The 20367-nt window shown below is 43.1% G+C and overlaps 1 protein-coding gene across 2 annotated transcripts in view; it reads right to left on the bottom strand.

Moving 5' to 3' along the window:
* PLA2G7 (phospholipase A2 group VII) overlaps positions 1-15465 on the bottom strand; it is a 38181-nt gene extending 22716 nt beyond the window's left edge. For both annotated transcript variants that reach the window (XM_058554198.1, XM_058554199.1), the window contains exon 1: positions 15361-15465. The gene's annotated coding sequence lies outside the window, so the exon portion shown is untranslated. The remainder of the gene's footprint in view (positions 1-15360) is intronic.
* Between the last annotated feature and the right edge of the window lie 4902 nt (positions 15466-20367).

Here is a 20367-nt window from a genome sequence, read left to right as displayed (position 1 = left end):
AAGGATCCCTCTCCTCTCTCTACTTTCCCCATTGCCTCCGGCTGGTGTGCTTGGTGGGTGGGAAAGATATGCCAAGGTTATCCCCCAGCTGATGGCAAGACAGCTGTGTCCGAAGCAGTGGATGACCATCACTAAAGTTTCCCTGCAGTTGGGAAAGGAGATCGGTCTTCTTGGGCTGGACTCCTCAAGGGCACCAAAGGAAAAAGCACTTCCCCCCTCAGCAAGCAGAGGCTCACCTGTCTGGGCACAGTCAGACCACGGGGCCACTAGCAGCACAGAAGGAGGCTTTCTCTTTGCTCCGGCAACTTTACGTACTTGCCTCCATTCGGGCACTTTTCGCCCTCTACTGCAAAGCTCTCTTTACAGAACTGCTTCACCCAGTAGCCTGTGAGCTCCTCCAGGGCAGAGACCGGTCTCATTTGTCTTTTTATTATTACTACTTAGCAAAGGGCTGGCATATAGCAAGCACTAGCAAACGCTTCTTGAATGAAGATGAAGGATCCTGTCTTCTTTTTGGTGTGGGTTACTAGGCAGCCTAGAAACACATTCTCAGATGATTGCACACCAAGTTGTGACTTCTCAATACAGGAAGTGGGTAGGGGTCAACTGCCTGGGCTTTAGTGCCTGGTGCCCAACTGCCTGGGTCTGATTCCCAGCCCTGACACCAGCAGTGTGACCTCCCACACACTATGGAGACCTTCTGTGCCTTATTTTCTCACCCGTACAATGAGGCTGAGGATGATAATAATATTTCCCAAAGTTAAATGATAAATATACGTAAAACAGCATTTTTGCATGTAGCCAAATGCAAATATTAGCATACTCATTTTGCATTCCTAGCATCATGCATTGCCCATAAGTAAGCAGTTGCTCAACAACTGTTAACTAAATAAAAGCTAAGGTGTCAATCAAGACCTTGAGATAGGAACAGGAAGACTTTTTCTTTGCTGATTGAAGTCACTCCGTGGTCGTCATCCCCTTTGTCCATAGATGGTTCTGCTGCATAGATCTTATGGGTTTCACTAAGGGCTGGAACTTCCCCTGAGCACTATCATTAACACTTACCCTACATTTCTTGGGGAATTCGTGTGCACTGCCCTTCTTCCCCTCTGCAGGCTGCTAGTGCCCTCATAATGCCTGGGGCACCTCTTGTGGTCTCCCAGCACGGCCCACCTCTCAAAACTTATCAAAAGTTCCACACTCCCTAATCTAACAGGCTGCTGGGAGGTACCAGCATGCTCATAAGCCTTCCCTGATTAACTTCCAAATCCCTTCTTTTAACCATGGTCTCCTGGAGGCATGTTATCAAAGCCCCTGAAAATTTACTCTGAATGAAAGAATCGCACGCTATTGGGAAGAAATGCTTTGGAGAAAAGAGGACTTTTCACGCCTTCCAAATCAGATCCTATGGGCAGTAACCCACTCTGCCTACTCCAGCAACCTCTCGCTGCCAAGCTTCAGACAAGAGAGCACGAGCTGGCGCTCTATCATCCAGCACTGCAATGAAGAGAGTCTATAAACTAGGAGCTTGAATTCCTCAGAGTATAGATGGTGATGTGACTTCTGCGTTTGAGGGAGGTAATAGTATTGTAATAGACAATACTTAAGGGGGAAAAAACCTCAGAGCAAAGAGTATTATATATTGTTTCTCATACTATAATTGAAAACAAAAATGGAAAAATTATTCTTTTCTGAAACAAATTTTTCCCTATATTGGTGAAACATAAGCCAGTTCGCTCTCAGGAGGTTTAATAGTGAAACAAGCGGGTCTCGACAAGAAGTCCATTTGAAACTCAACTACTGATATCATGGCAAAAGGCTAAAGAAGTAATAAGAAAGATGATTTTGACATGCATTTTTTAATCAGTTTTACATTTTCTAAAAACCTGAATGAGAACTCCTTGGACCAGGAAGAGGACTTGATGAAGCATGCTTCTGCAAGTATCAACAACGCTCCTCATTAACACAGCACAGGCATCTGAGAAGAGAATCGGGACTGGTTTTCCAATTTCTCAACTTGTTGATTTGGAGTTTGTTTTGTTTACCATTAGGAAAAAACTCTTAAAGATAAACAAAGTATTTAGACAGCAACTGAGACCTTCTGAATCCAAAACCTGATTACTGATTTAGTTAAGAAATAAAAAGAAGGTGATCTGAAGCATAAAGAACTATCTTTTATTGAGCAGCAGTGTCTAGCTGGTACTTTACATAATCTTAGTCCCCACACAAGGAGTAGAGGTAGCTGGTCGTTTACCTGCATTTGACACTTAAAAACACCGACGCTTGGAGAGATTGGCTGACCCGCATGACGGACAGGTTTCAGAGGCTTGATCAACAAGCCCAGCCCTCTGAGGTATAGAGAAAAACCTATCAGAGTATGCTCTTGTTTTTATTTGAATATATACATTTATACACAAAGAGAAAAAAAAAAGTCTAAGTGAATATAAAGCCAGAACGTTCTCAGTGGTCATATTTAAGTGGTAGGATTATAAGTGATTTTAGTTTTCTTTCTTTCTTTTTTTCTTTTTGCTGAGGAAGATTCACCCTGAGCTAACATCTGTGCCAGTCTTCCTCTATTTCGTATGTGTGTCACCACCACAGCATGGCTGATGCGTGGTGCAGGTCTATGTCTGGGATCCAAACCTCCGAACCCGGACTGCTGAAGCGAAGCACACCGAACTTAACCACTAGGCCACAGGGCTGGCCCCTAGTTTTCTTTTTTTTAACATGTACTTTTTTAATGTGTCAACAATGAACATGCATTACTTGAGTAGAAAAAAAAAGAAAAACAAAACCCTAGCTCTTTCCGTGGGCAATTAAATCTAAACAAATGGCTTCCTGTCAGAAAGAAGCTGGACCCTTAGAGGTTTGGGGTCCAATTTAGATAATATTGGATTTGAGGCTTTGCTTTGGAGCAATAATTTTAGGAGAAAGGTATGCTTAGTTTCAGTTTGAAAGTTTGGGGTAGGTGTTTTTTCCTGAAAAAATGAGTGGTTTGTGGTTATTACAATTTTAGATTAGTACCCATGAGCCAAGTATTGTGTTAGGCTTTTAAGGGAGTCCCAGCATGTGTGTGTGTGTTTTGTATGTATGGCAGGGGGGGCAGTGTAGGATGACAAACAAAAGAGAATAACATGCTTAAAGAGTGCCCAGTTTTGTAGTCTAGATAAAGATGAACATAACCTACTCTAGTTTCGGTCTGACTATGGGACACTAACTAATCTAATTCCTTGTTTTACATACAAGGAAACCGAGGCCCAGAGAGGGGAAGCAACTTGCCTAGAACCACACAGCAAATTAGCGACCAAGCTGGGATAAAAATATCTTGTTTCCTGGGTCCCCAGACCATCAGGTTTGTACAGCAGTGAGCGCCACACTCTAAGTGAGGTGCACCTGGGCTCTTTTGTGGAGAACATGGTTCCTGTTGAGATCTGGACAGGGAATGCTGAGGCTGCCAAGGGCAACGGGAGGGGCCTGAGTCTGCAAAGAGAAGGATCAACTCTGGGCCAGTCATTGCACATCTGAAACCTAAGTCTCCTAATCAGTGGAATGAGATTAACACCTCTCTCACAGGGTTGATGAGGTGAGGGAAAATGCCAGCCCAGAGCCAACAAACCAGCTCTCAATGAATGTCCTTTCCCTTCTTCACCAGGAACCAGCTTAGCTCCATCGGGAGCAAAATACGTTAGATCCTAGAGACTACACTGTATGAAAGGAAAGAGCCCAGTGATGTGCAAGTTGGCGATTTTTATCCTGCTGAGTTGCCAAAGCACCGTCAGTAGTGCAGACTGGGGCTCCATCCGGTTTCTCAGCCTCCACACCACTGACATTTGGGACCAGGTAATCCTTTGCTGTGGGGGACTGTCCTGTGCATTGTAGAATGTTTAGCAGCAATCCCTGGCCTCTACTCCCCAGACACCAGTAGTAGCACCCCTCCTACTCAGTTTCAACAAACAAAAATGTCTCCAGATATTGCCATGCGTCCCCTGGGGAAGTAAAATGCCCCCACTTGAGAACCTCCGGGGTACACAAAGGGCAAGCAGACACAGGCAGGTGTCTACCTTACCTGGGAGATGGGACAGCGTGGAAAACCATCTATTTTAAGAGAAATAACTGAAACTATGAGCTCTCTTGCTAAGCAAGTAGGTGATCTAACAGTATACTTGGGGTTTGTTTGTTTGGGTAGGTTTGCAAAGATATGTGACTTCTTTATGAATGTATTCAACTTGTGACATGAACGTATCACTGCACTTGACTTTTATCTTACTCTCTAGTTAATCTAGTTGGGGATCTTCTGCCATGATGCCCTTGCAAGTTTCCCTACCTGTCCCTTCCCACAATGCCCACAGCACTGTTTGCACCTCTCTTATGGTGGTTACTTTTTTCCACAATGTATTGTACCCCAACGGCCTATACACCAGACCATCCACTGACCTATCCACCCATTCGAACATTTACCAAGCACGTCCCTGTGCCAAGTATTGAGTGCTAAATGTCTGGCTGGCTTCTACTCAAAGCACACCAAACCCCATGTAGGGAAACAGTACAGCGGGGGCTCCACAGCCATGGGAAAATTTCAGTCTTGATGGATTTATTTAGAATATTTCAATCAGAAAAATCTAGAAATGAATTACTCTAAATCAATATATACATGAATTTTATGGTTTTTTTTGCCTAGTATTGTCTTTATCTTGAATTACATGTAGAGAATGAGGATACTATCGTATTTGTAGCACTTGTAGCCTCTAAAGGTCTTAATCCTGCTTTGGTTAAGTGCTGAGGAGGCTTGGAGAGAGCCGCGGATTTTTTAAATGCAATTTTGAGTTTGAAATATTTTGATAGAAGTGAGTTCAGTGTGGGCACAAAGGAGAATGGTTAATTCTGGGGGTGGGTGGTGCCGGAAGGTATGGAAAGAAAGCCCTCCTAGAAGTCACGATGGAGCTGACTCTCTAGAGAGGAGGAGCGTTAGCAGACTGACCTGGGTTGATGGAGAGAAGAAGGAAGGCATTTCACAAAGAGGATACTGTGAGTGATGAAGCCTAGGAATCAGTAAGGGGATGTTAGGAGGTGGGTGTTGGGAGGAAGGAGGTTGAAGCAAGAGCAGAACAGAGACCCTTGCTCGCACTACGTCTGAGAGTGGACTTGTGTCCTCCAGGTAGTGGTATTTCCCACTGCACCCAGCGGTGAGCGTCTTTCATCTACCAGGTGTACAACGAACATCTGCTGAATTAACACAAGAATGACTCTGGCACTGCAGAATGGTGTCCCTGTGTGTCCTTAGTCCAATGACGTGTGTATATGTGCTTATGTGTGTGCATGTGTGTGTTTTGGGGGTTATAGGGGATGTACCGTAGAGGGGTCTGGAGCCTCAACCTGTTCACTGAACACAGCTATGCCCCCAGGCTACAGCTCAGCTGTACCATGTCCTAGTGATTTCACGGCAGCCCCTTCTTCACTCCTTAGCTCACCTCTCCCCACTGGGTTCAAGTCTTCTCCCCTTAAATGGATACACTCTCCTTCACCCTGTCCCCCTATTCCTTACAACTGAAGATCTGAAAACATTCTTCTCAGAGGAAAACAGAGAACACCAGGCTTACTCACCCTCGGGAAGCCCTTCTCTTTGCCTTCAATTTAATACCAGACCAGAGGTCGCCGCCTCCTCTCTATAACCAGCTGTTGGTCCCAGGCTCCAGCCTCGTCCTTCCTGAGTCAAGGGGATCTTGGCTCAGTCAAGGGCCACATCAGCTTCCCCCAGTGCCTCTTCAGCACCCATGAGCCATGCTCATGCCACACTATTACTCTGCATTTAATTCATGTCACTTTGTAACATGTAAAATGTTTTCTTGTCCATTTTCTTTCCCCAAATAGACTGAAGCTTCTCTTGAAAAAGATCCAATACTTTTCATCTTTTTAGATTTCTCACAGTTCTACGTACGCGGTGGGCCCTTAATAATACATTCTCTGGTTTCTGATCCATTTCTCTAGCTTTATTTCTTATATAAGCTGTTTTACAGTTTTATGTGATTTTATTATAAGCAACCACCAATCCTCTATGGAAGTATTACACCCTTTAGGGACATATCACCAACCATTTTCCATATCACTAAAATGAAAACAGTGCTCCTTGCTTTTCTGAACAAAGAACTACTATAAACGGCTGCAAGTCCCTGGCTTCCTTGGACACTAGCCTCTTTTATCTTCTGATGGTCACTGTGATCTCTGAGAGGATGACCATGGAGGATTCAGAATCTGAACACAGAGGAATAATTCACAAGACGTTTTTGAACTCTCCAAGTTCTCTTTCCACAGAAAAGTGCCTTTTTCTCAACTGTGGGATACGAGTTAACTAGAAAGGTCTATACATTTGAGAACTAGGACTCTGAAAAGGCTAATATTTACTTTGGACATTTAGAACTGGAGAATCGAAGGCGACAACACTAACAACCTTGATACAGCCGTCTTCATTAACATAATCTATGAAAATCCATGACCACCACTGGCTAACACAAAATTTTCTAACTGGCCAGACAGAGCAAAAACTGATTACCCAAAAGCCAGAGAACACAGGACTTATCTATTCTTTAACGCTGCAAAATTTACCAAAGCAAAGTCAGCAATTGCAGTAGGGTTATAAATAGGTATATTGATCTTAGGAAGGCAATTTGGCAAGCCCTAAATTGTCCACATCCTTCGACCTTTGCACAACATTTCTGAGATCAGCACACAAACAAATCTTACACACAGGGAATTGAAACCCTAAAAACATAATGCACTACGGTGTTTATTCCAACTCTATTTTAAGAGCCAATACACACACATACACACATAGTGAAATGCTACAAATGTCAAACAGTAAGAGAATATCACCAACGGAATTTTATTCAGTTATTAACATGATATTTACAAAATAACCCTTTATGACTTGGGAAACTGTGTGCAATGCAATTTAAATTGAAAAAAGAATATAAAACTGCCATATAAAAATTCATACTATAGGGGCCGGCCCGGTGGCGCAAGCGGTTAAGTGCGCGCGCTCCGCTGCGGCGGCCCGGGGTTCGCTGGCTCAGATCCCGGGCGCGCACCGACGCACTGCTTGGTAAGCCATGCTGTGGCGGCGTCCCATATAAAGTGGAGGAAGATGGGCACAGATGTTAGCCCAGGGCCGTCTTCCTCAGCAAAAAAGGAGGAGGATTGGCGGATGTTAGCGCAGGGCTGATCTCCTCACAAAAAAAAAAAAAAAAAAAAAAAAAAAATTCATACTATAAGACTATTAATTAATATAAGTGATGGAATTATGAGTGTTTTTCCCATCTTGTTTCACATATTTTACAATAAAATGTATTGCTTTACTAATAAATAATTTTAAGAGGATATTTAAGAAGAGTTTATATGACCATGAAGTGTTTATGTTTAAGTAAAATGATATGTTGAGAATTATCTGTGATCCCAGATACACAAAAAAAAAGGAAGGAGGAGGAAAAGGAGAAAACAACAAGAATAAGAAGAAACAAAATAAATAAAAAGAAACAAATATTTACAAAGTTTATCTTTTTTGAAGAAGTTTGTATGCTTAGATACTAAAGAGGGGGCCGGCCCCGGGGCATAGCGGTTAAGTGCGCTCCGCTGCTGGGGGCCTGGGGTTCGAATTCCAGGTGCGCACCGACCCACTGCTTGTCAGGCCATGCTGTGGCGGCATCCCACATAAAGTGGAGGAAGATTGGCATGGATGTTAGCCCGGGGCCAGTCTTCCTCAGAAAAAAGAGGAGGATTGGCAATGGATGTTAGCTCGGAGCCGATCTTCCTCACCAAAAAAAAAAAAAAATTACCTTTAGTTTTTTTTTTTTTTTTTTTTTTGGTGAGGAAGATCAGCCATCAGCTAACATCCGTTGCCAATCTCCCTCTTTTTGCTGAGGAAGATTCACTCTGAGCTAACCTCTGTACCCATCTTCCTCTATTTTGTATATGGGATGCCGCCACAGCATGGCTTGATGAGCGTTGTGTAAGTCCGTGCCTGGGATTCGAACCAGTGAACCCAGGGCCACCGAAGCAGAGAGCGTGAAGTTAACCACTGTGCCACTGGGCCAGCCCCTAAACGTAATTTTTTTATCCTTCTTTTTACTTTTCTCTTTTCCAATATTTTAAATCAATGAGAATATTTACTTTAAAAAATCAACAATTTTTTTAAATAGTAAAGCCTGAAAATTATTTTCTTCAGTTTTGGGTCCTTGACCACAATAAAATATCATCCTGGCAGATGAAGAAGGCCTTTAAATCAGAGCTCAGAGAACACATTCTATTTAAACCCACTGAAAAGTTGGTATCATCTTCTGCCTTTCTTCTGTGGGCTTCGTGTCTACCACTGAAACCACAGTTTCACTTCAAATCTCAGCTAAGATCTCCGCACGCTACCATAATCTCTGCTAATCCTGTTTTCCCCTCTTTGTCTGTCACTGTTAAATTCTCATCAGGCATCATTTCTTTTTGAAACAAAAGACAAACCAATAGGTAAAATGTCCACTTTCAAGTCCAGAATTTCCATCAAATCTGATGATAAATCCGAGTAAAACCTAGTCCTGGCAAGATATTAGGGCATGTGCCTTAACTCTTCTGTTATTCATAAAAAGAAAGAAAATGCTCTTTCACAAGTATCAGCACTCTCTCTCAAATTCTTTCTGATTAATTTTTGGAATGGGAGTATATGGCAGACAGAATAATGATACTCACCTTCCCCCCAAAATGTCCACATCGTAATCCCCAGAACCTGTGAATATGTTACATTACACGGCAAAGGAAAATTAAGGATGCTAATTGGTTGACTTCAAAATAGGGAGTTTGTCCTGGATTATCCAGGTTGGCTCAATGTAATCACAAGGGTCCTTAAGAGTGGAAGAGGGTGCAGAAGAGGAAGTCAGTGGTAAGAGAAAGAAGACCTCAACCCACCATTGCTGGCTTTGAAGACTAAGGAAGGGGGCCATGGGCCAAGGAGTATGGGTGGCCTCTAGAATCTGGAAAAAGTAAGGAGACAGACAGATTCTCCCCTAGAGCCTCCAGAAGGGGGTGCAGCCCTAAGACACCTTGATTTTAGCCCAGTGAGACCGTGTTAGACTTCTGACCTACAGAACTGTAAGATAATAAATTTGTGTTGCTTTTAGCCAATAAATTTGTGATAAATTGTTACAGCAGTAATAGAAAACTAATACAGAGCATATAAAGTTACGGAATGAGACCAGATTGCAATAGGCCAATTAACTTTCAACTTAAGTCAAAGAAAGTCGTTTAAATATCTCAAAATTGAACCAATACCAAACTGAATGATTGAGGAAGAAGACAAAATCTTCTGCTTTGGATATTTTAAATAGGATGAAGGCAGGAGACTGTCAATCTTCCAGCCCTGATTTCTAAGCAATTTATTACTATTTTTTTATTGCGGTACCTTTCGTTCGTATTTTACATTAGTGTTACATATTCCCTGCTTAAAAATTCAAAAATTACATAAAGGTGTAACTTTGAAAGTCCAAATCTCTATAACTTTACACCCATTTTCTCCCCTGCTCAGGAACTAGTAAAAACTCCTGTTCACCATTAGATGTAAATGACCTCATACTTTTTTCTATAAGCAATATTTTTAAGCAACTATACCCTTGTCTGATAAGGAAAAAATATTTACTTCAATCTGAAACAGGCTAAAGGCAGCTAGAACATCATCCTATAGCAGTGATTCTCAACCGGGGCAATTTTGCCCCCCCGAAGACATCTGGCAATGTCTGGAGACATTTTTGGTTGTCACAACTGGGAGAAGACTGCTACTGGCACCTGGTAGGTAGAGGTCAGGGATGCTGCTAAACATCCTACAATGCACAGGACAGACACCACAACATAGACATATTTGGCCCCAAATGTCAATAATGCTGAGATTAAGAAATCTTGGCCTAAGGGGATGCTAGAGAAACTATATCCTTGTTTAATAAGGAAGAAATATTTATTTTATTCTGAAACAGGCTATAGGGAGGCAGATGCCTGGTCAACACAAAGGAGAACTTTTTAATAGGCAGGCCATTTGGGATGTAAACCACACAATGCAGAGAGAGTTCTCTGTGATGAGAAGGATTCAAACACTGCCAACTGGTCCCCTGCCAGGGGTGCTGAAAACGGATGGGCGCACGAATGTGGTTGGACGCTGAGATTCCATCTTTATCTAAGACACATGATTCCTTTTAAAAGCATCAGCAAAAATTTCCTACTTAATACTTGCTAATATTGAAGCTAGGAAAAAGAAAAGATAATGCCTTCTCTATTAACATTATTTTCTCTCTACCATATTAGCTAATGGAATCAAAGCTTAATCTGGATATTATCTCAAATGTATAACACTCAAGTGACTTCTGCAAAAGTGTCTAATGCCCCTTATCTTGGGCACAGTAGATACGACTCTTGTGTAATCATTTCACAACCTAAGAAAAGAGACAGGGTCAAAAAAAGCAAAAGAAGAAGCAATTCTCTATTGTGGAAGCAATTTAATAGAATAGCCATTTAAAACTACAAGTACTTAACAGCTGAAAGTAAAATAAAATTAATTGATTCTACTCACATTTTGAAAACGGGAACTCATCTGCATCCAGTTTGCAAATGTCCAGATGTCTGCTGCCCTATACAGCTTTAAGATCATAAATGTTCAAAGTTATCTAAGATCACTGGGCAGTTTGCTGCCATACTGGAAGCCTACTGGTACATTCTACAACCAGTGAAATCATATCTTATTGAACTGGTGGGGCTTTAAGGACTTTAATAAATAAAAGTTTATTCAAAAAGACAATAAAGCCAACAATAACCAGACTGAGGAGGGAACAAAGCAGCAAGTCACATGAGGAGCTGTTGAAGGAACCAGGGATGTTTACTCTGGGGAAAACCCAGATGGCACATGACAGCTACAGTTCTATGGAAAGGAAACATGTTCTATGTGGACCCAGACTGCAGAACGCCCTTAGCAAGAGCTTGTCAACAATTACCGCATTGTCTCTATAGGAGGAGCACAAATCTGGGGACTACCAGCAAGGAAACTGAAGACGGGATTCCTGCACTGGATGATGGTATTGGATGACGGTGAAAGTGGAATGGACATGCTGGATTAGATAACCCCAAACCAGAGGTGTAATATCAGAAGTCTACAAGGGCCAGCCAGGTAACTTAAATAAGTGAAACAGGACCTGTGTAATAGAAAAAGTCATGGTGGGGACTGTGGCAAACGGGACCATCTGAAAGGGAGTAGCATCCCTCTACTCCAGTTGATTGCCGACATGTAGGAATGAGAGCTCCAGGTTACTAGTCTTTTTTTTTTTTCAACAGAAGCTAGGAAACCATATTTATATGTAAAATCTACTGATTTTTAAAGGATAGCAGCTAATTCAACATTTCAAAATATTATATAAGTCAAACAGAATAGATTAGTGGGCTCCAGGAGAAACTGTAACCTCTCCCTTCAAGATGCCCCACCACCTCCAACCCTGAGGGACTAAGATGGTAAATATGGCAGAAGAGAAACTGTACAGACCCCAGAATTACTGTCACATTTTGTCTGCAATTTGAATCACCAGACTGGCCACTTCAAGCTGAAATTCAGACACACTGACCAATAAATAATTAATAGAGTCTGGCAAGAGAAGATAAGTGAGAGATCATTAAGTCACTAAGAGCTGAGTCTTCCACTGCACACAATGCAAATGAGGAAGAGCCTCTATTTGCCTCCCAACAGATGCATCTCCCTCTAGCAAATTGCACATCAAAATGAGACAGGAAAGAGAAACAGGGTTGCTTCATTGTGGCCGTTAGTTGTCCTATGGCTGAGGTCATCCCTACCCTAGTTGGTAAACAACTGCGACTCTCTTCCCTGGCCCTCTCAAATTTAGTTAGCGATCAACTAGGAAAAGTTCACGCATTTCATCTGAGAGAGAATGCTTCACTAAGGGAAACAATCCTATTCTACTCTGGTTCACAGCCCGTTCCAGAAACACCACTGCCACATATCGATTTTCAATTACCAACAGATCTTTTTACTCACAGATATCTTTGCACAGCCGTATCCAGGACAAAGGCAAAGCTGCTAACTATTTTTTTGTAATTTTTCCAATTCCCAGAGTCAAATATTTTTTCTTGAATTTTACCTGATCACATTCAACTTTCAAAAGTAAGCCAGCTATTATTTTAGCATTAATTTCACTGCATTCTATGATGTAACTCTTAGTTAAGGCTTTCCAATGCTCTGAAAAGAGCAAAATATTTTCCATGTATATATATTTATTGAAAAGAATAAAATGACACAGAAATTTATTATAAAAATTCTGAAAATGAAGCACAAGGAATTCAAAGCAACACGATATTAGCAAATAATAATAGTACTAAAATCTTACATTATCCTCAAGAGCACATCCACTAGCTTATTTGTTTTTACAAGATAAGTGGGCCCGATGCAGGAATGTCATCCCCATTATGTAGAGGACAAATGTGAGAGAGAAACATTAAGTAACTTCCCACTCTACCTTCAAAAATAGCTTCCGCCCACCTATTGCTACCTCCCTCCATTAGATCACCATCAATAAACCCAGAGCTGGTCTCCTTCTCTCTTCTCTTCTCCCCCTAAAATCTATTCGCCCCTAGCACCCCAACTAACCTCTGAAAAAATGTAAATCTATCACGTCACTCCTCTGCTTTTGGCTGCCCACTGCACTCAAAGATCAGGCTGCTTGGCTGGGCCTACTAGGCTCTGCATGACCGGGCCCTGCCCCTCAACCTCACTCCTCAGTTCTCCTCCTCCCTCACCTTCTCCAGCCACACTGCCTTCCAACCATGCCTGGAACACACGGAGCCTGTTCCCAGGACTGTGTGCCTGTGGTTCCCTCCACTGAAAGTGCCGGCCCATCTCAAGGCCCTCTCTCAGAAAAGCCTCTCCTCAGAACCCAATCCAAGAAGCTGGGCCCCTCCCACCTGTCCATCTCTCTCTCTCCCTCTCCCTCTCTCTCTCTCTCACACACACACACACCACAATACTCACCACAGCACTCTGTTTCCTTTTCTTTAAAACGTCTAGTACTATCTGAATTTACCTTGCTCATCCCTCGATTCTAGAACGTGAACTCCATGAGAGCAGAGATGTATCTATCTTTTCACTGTTCTATACTCAGTGCCTGGCACACAGTAAGTGCTCAGTAAATATTTCTTGAAGCCAATGAAGGAATGAACAAAGCTTGTATTAGGAATCAATGAGCTCACTTAATTCAGTCAAGTATCTACTCTTATCGTAGACTTTTTCTTTCTCCTCAACTGCTAAGTTCATTCTTCTAATAACCTACAAGCCTATATACACTAGACTGTTTCTATTACTGTGTTATGAGTCATACTTGTAAAATGGAGCAAAGTGACAGTGAGGGCACAGAACAGGTGCCTAGCTTCATAGAGAAAGGTAGTAAGAACCCGCTATCCATCCCGTCAAACCACAAAGCTTCCTCAGAATTCTGGAACAATATGATTTTAGAGCTAACTGCTCCCCTTCAGTTTCTCTTCACTCAGTACTTTCTCTTCAATGCTTCATTTTTTATGGAAATTTCTCAACTTCTCAAGAGGTCAGTCAGGCCAATTATCACGGGTCTTGAAAAAAAAAATCAGGACTGAGATGAACCAAGTTATAAATAACCTAATGATCACCTTTCTTTCCAGGAAATATCCATTTTCTGGGGTGTCAGGGAAAGGAACATAGATTCTTAAATTCCAGCTGACATTCCCAGGGGTCCCACTCCAGTTGCTCAGGTACCCAGTTAGCACTTCCCTTAACGCTCTCTGCTGAGAGAGCCTCAAAGAGCATGGTAAATGGTATTGTCTGCAAACTCAACCAGGTGAGGGGATGCATATTCCTCACTACTGAAGTGCAAAGGGCACAGACATACAACCGGGATGAAATGAGGAACCAGCTGCCCAGGGTTCTGTTTGCAAGAAACGCCTCCGGGTGCTGGGCAAGCCCTCTCACACCTCAGAAGAGATTTCTTAACTGTAAAATGAGTGGCTGAACCAGATTAATATCCCTCCCAACTACTACTCCTCTCTCAGTGGCTCTACAGACAGTGACAGCTTTAGTGATAGTCTACGGCGACAGACTGTGGTATCAGTCTTCAGTACGTAGACTTCAGTTCAATGAAGAGCATTGCCATGTCATCCACAGCAGCAACTCCTGCACAAACGTCTGGGGAAGGGAGAGAACCCTCAGAGCCCACATACAATGAGCAGAAGTGGGCAGGCTGGAAAATGCCAAGTCAGTGGGCTCTCTCACTAGCTTCTGCAAGGCCACCAGAATTCCCTCTGTGAGGAAAGCTGCCCCGGGGGCTGGCACCTCACCAGTACCTCGTGGTACCAGAAGGCCATCTCCTTATGGACTTAATGCTCTGATCCCTGAGTTCAGCGTTAGCCCAAGATTTGGTCCTGAGCCTTTTGGGATCGTCAAGACTTTAAGGGATACATTTTCCAGCTCCTACTCATACAGCAGTCTCCCAGCTCAGTATTTTCATTTGGGTCAAAGGCAACTTGTGCAAGACTGACTGGTTAACACAAATTCCCCCCAAACCTGAACTCACATATCCTTTAAAGGAGGCAGTCTCCCCTTTATGCGCCCCACACACCTCTCCTTCTCCTTCCCCAACACCTCTGTAGCAACCCCAAGAACCACAGGTCTGAATGAAAGCCTGACCTCTTCGTCTTTGGAGATAGAAACTTCTACTAGAAGCTCCAGGGGAGGATGGGGAAGAGAATGTTCTCTGCTTTCTGGTTTTCTCTGACCTTTGAAAAACAAGCCTCCTTGCTGACGCAGGGTAGAGTCGTCTTGATCTTATCTCGCCGCCAGGGGGGAGCTCTGGGACGTGTGGAGCAAGACAGCAGAGCAGGGGCGGTATTGCTGTGTTTTTAAAATTCTGGTCCTACAGCAGCTACTCAGAACTGGGCTCCGGAAGAAGCCAAACTCCCCAAAGGGAGGTGTTTATTTTATCCCAGCGGGAGACCCACAGCTGAGAAAACTCCCTGTGTCCCCTCTTCCCCTGGCCTGATTCTCCCTCTCGGCACCGAATTCTTAGGGCTGCTTCCTCGGGAAAAGGTTTGGGAGAACTAGGTTCCAATTCCATCACGCTCCCCACAACGATCCCAGCGCGGTTCCGAGGGCAGCGGGGATGACGAGCCCAGGACCAGCCGGGAGGGCGGGTGAGGGTCCAGCTGCCCCATCCCCCCAGCCCGCCGCCACTCCCGGGGCCCCCGCCTCCAGCCCGAGCGCAGCTCGCCCCGCGCCTCCCCTCCCCTGGGGTCCCGCCTCGCCCCGGGGTCCCTCCTCACCCGGCGCTGTGCTGAGCTGCTCGCAGGAACCGGGGCCCCCGGACGCGTTCCGCGGCGCAGCGAGGCGACGGGAGCGCGCCAGCCCCGACTGCTCCTCGCTGCCGGCGCCGCGCGCCTCTGCGCGCCGCAGTCTCCGTGGCCGCGGGGCTGCGCGCGGTCTTGCCCTCCGTCCGCCCGGCGTGGTCTTATCGCCCCGACCCTCCCGGCGCTGCGGGAGGAGTGACCCGGCAGGAGCGTGTGGCCGCCGGCCTCCCACAGCAGAGGCAGACTGGGACGCGAGCGTGCTAAAGCGCAGCCGACACTCTCCCCGGCACCGGGGTCCCGCAACCCGCACCCGCGGGTTAACTTAACCCGCCCCGGGATGGATCCAGACAGCGCCTGGGGCGGGTGCTCTGCCCCCCAGTTCCTGTTCTCAGTCTCGATTCCGATCAGATCTGTTCCCTGCGTAATTCTCCCCACATCCAGCCGACTGTGCTTGTTTCCCTCAATTCCGAGTTACTCTACTTCCATCTGTAACCTGAAATGCCCGGCGCATTCCGCATTTTGGTACCTTGTACGTTGGATGCCAACGCTAGAAATTATGTGGACTGTGGTCCGGATTGGAAAGCCAGCCACTGCGTTAGTTTCATTTCTCTGTGGGTATGGAATGAAAAGCAGTCAGGAAGAGTATTTATGACTTCGGGGAAAATGGTGTAAGAAGGGCCCATTTCCTTGCTCAGTTTCTCGCATTTATTTGGGGTTTAACTGAAATTTCCTCCGTCATTTTCCAGTGGTTTCTCCTCAATCCACTTTCTAATAAAAACATATTCATTAAAGCTTCAGTTAGAGACTCAGGGACAATAACTTGAAATTTATGTGTGACATTATTAAAGTTTGTATTGTTTAAATAGCGATTTAGTTTTTTGATAAAGTGACAGAACTGTAGATATTAGAAACAAATTTTAATATATTAACATTTTATATATATTAAAATATATGTAAAGATATTTAAAATAAATTTTATTTTTATTCTATAGGACTCTGCAGTAAAAAGGCATGAGTTATCACTCGTTTCTCCCACTTGTTAGTGGTGTGACCTTGGGCAAGTTCTTCATCCTTTCTGCTTCTCAATTTCCTCATAGGTAGCATGGAGATAAAGTACATCAGTCAGAGGCACCATGTGAGAATGAAATACAAATGCACGTGAAATGCTTAGGACATGGGAGCCTGGCACATGGGAAACATTCACACTGGCATCTAATATTAATATCTTTAAAGAAGCAGTGACTTATTTAAACCCAACAATAGATGAAAATCTAAATAAAACTCTACCAGCCTAATGACATTTTCCTGTACTTCCTGGGCTGACCTCCTGTGAAACAAATTGCCCCAGAATAGTAATCTAAAAGGGTACATTATGCCCTACCCAAGAGGTCGCTAAGGACCGCCTCCCTTTGACCTTAAGACCAGACAAGGAAGTAGGAGACTCAACATCACACCTAAAAAGGTGGTGGGCTTTGAAAGCAGGTCTTTTTTTTTTAAGCTTCAGTACATGGTTGTGTATCCTAGTTGTTAGTTTAGTTCTCTGTGTGAGCTACCGCCACAGTATGACAACTGATAGATGGGTGTGTGGTTCCACAACCGGAAAAGGAACCCGGGCAACGAACCCAGGCCACGAACCCAGGCCACGGTGGTGAGTGCCAAATCTTAACCACTAGACTACCAGGGCTGGCTCAAAAGCAGGTCTTTAAGGCAAGTATGAAATATTTCATTCATTTCTCTCAACGCCAGCTCTATGCCTTCTCCCATCGTCACCAGATCATATTCTCTGATGGTCTCAGAGTGGTTGGCGTTAGCAGGTTATTGCCTTGAGAAGATAACCAGTGTGGGGTTGCCAGATTTAGCAAATGAAACTACAGGACACCCAGTTAAATTTAAATTTCAGATAAACAACAAAAAGATTTTAGTATAAGCATGTTCCATGCAATATTTAGAGCATACTTAAACTAAAAAATTGTTTGTTGTTTATCTGAAATTCAAATTTAACTGGACATCCTGTATTTTACCTGGCAACCCTAGTTCAGTGAAATTAATAAATCAATAAAGAATAGGCCTCACATTTCAAAAGGATGGCAAGTTTGCACAGACATACTGATTATAAGGTGGGTCTGATATGGGTTTGGTTTAGTTTTTTTTTTTTTTTATAATTTTATTTATTTATTTTTTTCCCTCCTAAATCCCCAGTAGATAGTTGTATGTCATAGCTGCACATCCTTCTAGTTGCTGTACGTGGGACGCGGCCTCAGCATGGCCGGAGAAGCGATGCGTTGGTGTGCACCAGGGATCCAAACCCGGGCCGCCAGCAACGGAGCGCACGCACTTAACCGCCAAGCCACGGGGCCGGCCCTGGTTTAGTTTTATGTAATGAAGAAAAAATAATATACTTGTGTTTATAAGTTGATTCTTTGTTGATCTATTTCTTATCTCTTTATCTCTTACTTCCATTTCTCATCAACACAGAAGTGCTTATTTACTCTTCAATATGAGCAAAAGTGATGACTCTCCCCTCAATCAAGATATTGGATTAAATAGTAATAATGTGCTCAATAGTGTTTTCAAATTGGGTTTATTGAGGGCCATTTGTCAGGTGACATTTCAAGGATGAATAAGACACGGTCCATGCCCAGGGTCTAAGGAAATAACATCGAGTGCTACCCCATTTAGGTACGTACAGGACTGTGGGAGTTTGGAGAAGTGAGTTATTAGTTGTCCTTGGAAGGAGTGGAAGTCAAAGCCATCCTCACTGCACAGGATTTAAGGAAAAAATGCTTCAATCCAGAAAACCAGAGGAGGGAAGTCCCAGGATGGCAACTGTGCCTAGGCCCAGAAACTAACCCATCCTGATTGAAGTAAATAAACTGGAGTAAAAAATGAGATTCAATAAAACTGAAAGTATGATTGGGAACTTGGACACCCTTGAGACTCTTAGGAGGTGACAGAATACAAAGGAAAAAAATTAAAAGATTAAATTATTTAAGTTTAAAATAAAAAAACTAAAGTTAAAACTAGGAACTCCAAGGGAGAAATGTCTAGGAAAGGCATCATACAAGTGTGATGCAACTTACAATGGATTGACTTTGACCTACTGGGTGGTATCTAAATGCGGAGACTACATTTAAACATGAAATCCAAAATATACTTCTCTGAATGACCCAGAGAAGAAAGTATGATCAGAATGCTCCACTAGACTGCAGGGAACAATAGTCACATAGTCTAATAGTGGAAATACTGCTTATTGGTTTCAACTTTTAGAATAAAAGAAGCCAAAGAAGAATTAACTATGATTATACCAGGGAATGTAAATACGATCAATTTTTTAAAGGTAAAAATAAAGATAGGTAGGTAGAAGGAGGTGGAAGTGGGGAGCAGGGTGGAGAGAAGGTTTGGTTACTAAGGGTCTCATTTTAGAAAGTTGCGAGTCAAGAGATACTGTCCATAGTTGGTAGAAGAGGAGACGAAAGTCTGGATGCATAGTAACTTTGCAGAAGACAGAGCAGTGGAGGGCCTCAGTATAGAGATGTAAGTCTATTAGGAGGGTTAGGGGCAGGAAAAGACACGACCAGTGTGTATATGAGCTAAATGCTCACTTTTCTAGCAGAAACAAGATAGATAGTCCCTAAGATGATACACCAAGAAATGATAATATGGCATATTATTCTGGAGACATGGAGATCACCACCAGAAATCTAAAAACAGAAATTGTTAAGAGTGATTATGTTTGGAGAATTGGACTAGGGTTGGGATGGGCTGAGGTGGGAGACTCTGGGTTTTCTCTTTTAGTATTTCAGTACTATTTAACTATTTGGAGTATGTGTGTGATACCATTGATTAAATATTTAAAACTTTTTAAGAATAGGAATTTGTGAAAAGGAAAGCTTAGCCGAGACAGTGGCTTTCAAGAATGGGTAGGAGTTCATCTGGAGGAAAGAGAGGGAGAGCAAGCTACAGAATTTGGAACTGAATGAGCAAGGCCCAGGGGCCTAAAGTGAATGACATACTTTGAGAATGTCAAGTTCTCCACTGTGCCAAGAGCATCGGGTATATAGATAGGATGGAGCAGAAGGGAAGGATGAAAAAGTGAGTCTTCTGAATCATGCAGTGGAGTTTGAACTATGAGTTCCTTGAGTACAGGAACTGAGTCATTTTTATTACTTTGCATCCAGTACAGGGCCTGGCACACAGTAGTTGCCCAATAAATGTTTTCTGAATGAATGAAAAATATTTTGAGGGTCATGGGGAGCCATCAAAGTTTTCGAGCAGAGCAATAGTGTTGCTTATTTTCGAAAGAAAATTTTATACTGAAAAAAAGATGAGTTGAGATTGGAGAAACCAAAAACAAGGTGTGAATTAGGAGGCTATTAAGTGAAAGGTGATGATATAAAACAGGATAGCGACAGTAAGAATTGAGATTGGAGGATCTACTTGAGAGATATAACAAGGCAGAAATGGACGCGAGGGATAAAGAGGGGGGATGAGTCCAAAATGGCCCTGAGATTTCTAGCTGGGGAAACCAGGCAGATGATAGAGCCATTAACTGAGAAAGGAAAATAGGGAAAAGGAACAGGTTGTAGAAGTGAGTTAATAAACGCGATTCTGTGTATATTGAGTTTGAAAGACCTGAGGACAATGTTATAAAAATTGTGGGTCTTGAACCATTAATGGCTTATGAAATCTACTTGGTGATTTGAGACAAGTATCTTTTAATGAAATGGAACAAGATAAATTTTAAAGTGCATCACATGGTAAGGTTATGTGTCGTTTCATAGAACTTTTATTTCCATTGCGTACATATGTATGTAACTGATGTAAAATGTATTTTCTACCATTTGCCAAAAAAATGTTTAAGAGACTTTGCCCTTGGATACCAGGGTGAACAAGTGGTGTGTGGAGTTGAGTTATTCCTGCTCAACAGAGCCACCTGTGCACATTTCTTTCCAACTCTGTATTCAGTGACTTCACGCTGATAGC

This window comes from Diceros bicornis, chromosome 14 (genome assembly GCF_020826845.1).
Source record: "Diceros bicornis minor isolate mBicDic1 chromosome 14, mDicBic1.mat.cur, whole genome shotgun sequence".
Classification (NCBI taxonomy): Eukaryota; Metazoa; Chordata; class Mammalia; order Perissodactyla; family Rhinocerotidae; genus Diceros; species Diceros bicornis.
This window is presented reverse-complemented; position numbering and strand designations above follow the sequence as displayed.